The sequence below is a fragment of the Nicotiana attenuata genome, unplaced genomic scaffold (assembly GCF_001879085.1).
Source record: "Nicotiana attenuata strain UT unplaced genomic scaffold, NIATTr2, whole genome shotgun sequence".
Classification (NCBI taxonomy): Eukaryota; Viridiplantae; Streptophyta; class Magnoliopsida; order Solanales; family Solanaceae; genus Nicotiana; species Nicotiana attenuata.
The window spans coordinates 210917-213462 of record NW_017672112.1 but is presented as its reverse complement, the minus strand read 5'-3'; positions in this window follow the sequence as shown (position 1 = coordinate 213462).

Sequence of the window (2546 nt, the reverse complement as noted above, 5' to 3'; positions counted from 1 at the left end):
TAGGGAACACGATCATCCCCAAAAAGCAAAACATGAAAACAAAGACCCTTCTATGGACATGCCCCAATAAGGTGATAGCAAATTCGTCTGAATAGGTGCGGTATGACTTGCTATGGCCGTACCTTTCGTATAGATAGTCAAACGGGATGTAGGAGTCTTTCAAACAGGTTAAGTCTGGGTTTTTCTTCAACCCCATCATTTTAAGGAAACCCCTTCCTTTGGGATTTTCTGGCATAAGCAGACTCGAGTTCTCCCAAGGAATTCCAGCTAGACCCCCTACCTCTTCAAGTAAAGGAGTCATCTCTAGATCACCAAAGCGGAACACAGATTTGTCACTATCCCAGAACAATGTTGCAGCCTCTATGATTCTGTTGTTAGGTTGAATCTCTAGGAGAGAAGGCAGATTCCCTAGGTACTTGTGGACAAGTGTTTGATCACTAGAATGGAGGTCGTTCCACCAATTCAGTAGCCTTGGATAAATGTTGGTTGCCATGCCAAATCTGGGGATCTCGTGCCTCATTTTCTGCAAAACAGAGTGTTAGGCCCTTACCCCCACCAGACTCGACTATTTAAATGAATAATTAGCATAGCAAAGCACTTAAGTTCTCCAAATAAATGCACAGAACGTGGAGGTGTCCGTTTGGGTTTCAAGGAAACCCGGTGGACTCTGGACAACATAACTGACTCGGCTAGGTTTGACCATGATGCATGTACAGTTTAACGGAGTAAGGTTTCTATCTTGAAGTGCTAGACTGGTACCCTTGAGCGGATAACTCAAGAGGGAAAGGCACGGAACCGTCGACTACACCGTTGATCGACTGGTTTTACCGCAAATATGCCTTTGCCAAATTTATGGGGGTCGTAGTTTTGGAAGTGCGCAACTACTCATTATAAGCGTTGCTATAGTATTTGTTTGGCACGAGTGGAATATGATGTTGAAGATGCAGTTTACAAGGATGAAACAAATTGACATGTATTTTCACGTTCATACAATAAAGTTTACAATGATTGCTCAGAAATTACAACAGTATTGATGGAAAAGCAATAAATGAAAGTAATTAAAGAAAAAGAAACAAAAGAAACAAGTTAGTTCAAATAAAGACATTAAACAAAAGCAATAAAAGAAAGCAATAAAGTCACGTATAGCATGCAATGGTAAAAGCCTAAAAAAGTCCCTAGCAGAGTCGCCATGCTGTCGACGCCCCCTTTTTTTTTCCTCGCGGAATCGGGTTCACGACATTTGGGAAGACAACTCTTTTCCCACTTTGGGAATTGGGTTTTTGAGAGTTTGGAGAGTCGCTACCTAATGATTATAGTGCATTAGGACACTTTTAGAAGAATTAAAGATGCAAACCAAAGTTTTGGGTAAGGGCTTGAAATTATCTCGAGGGGAAGGTGTTAGGCACCCCTCAAGATCCACTAGTGTGGTTCCCGGCCATGCTACAATTGTGACTTTAGATGTAAAAAATAAACAAGTACAAGAAGCACAAAAGGTTAAAAGAAGTGCTGAATTTTAAAGGAGCAATTTTTGTAAAAAACGTGCAAGTAGAGGAAAAGGTCAAGTACTTAGTGCAAATAATCCGAAAGATCATGCGAGAAGCAGAAATTGAAAATGCAATAGCTTTAAAGATTCAGAAGATTTTGTTAAACTAATAAAGAAGGAGAAAGGGGTCCTAGGTTTATACATTACATGGATCATTCGCACAACACTGGTACTCAGTTGTACGCGGAGTGTTATCGTGTAATCATCATCTCCATGTCTACCTTTCCCACCCCGTTAAGGTATTAAAGCGCGGAACGGTATCGTTTACTTATCGCATGCTACTACCCGTCCCAATCCTATTAGTCCCGGGGTATTAGGACTTCTAATCCTAAAGGGGAAGAAAGAGATGGGGGCCTTTGTGGAGTTTAAAGGATAAAATCCTAGCTCGACATTCAAAACAAGTATCAAGTAAAAGGGGAGGACAAGCAAGCATACAAGGCTCAAATTAACCCCAGAAGTCAAACAATCATTTAGCTTAGCATGCCTTGACAAATACTGATTTGGTCTTAGATTAAATTAAGCAGCGAGCGGACTGGTTCAACACATGTATTTAAACAGAGAGTCTGCATTAGGCAACTCGGATACAGTTGTCAGGGACTGACCCAATTAATTAATTAGCCAACCTTTGTTTATGAGTTGAAATAAAAACCTAGGCGTAGGATCTATTAATTTTAGGAAAAAGATGCAAAGAGTTACCAGTAGTTTCAGAAAAGATGCAAGTTGATTTTAGAAAAAGAATTATCAGTTTAAACAAAGATAAAAGATGCAAACCGATTTTAGAAAAGAGTTACCAGTTGTTTCAGAAAAGATGTAAACTGATTAAAAGGTTTACGAGTTTCGGGGGGTGCAGATTGGTTATAGGAAAAAGGTTTACCAATTTTAGCGGGTTTCAGAAGTAGAAAATTACCAGTTTTAGTAAAGACACTAGTTCCAGCAATCGATACTGCTTAAGAACGAATGATGCTATTAAAAACGAGGTTTCCTATAGGCATGCTTTCTATAC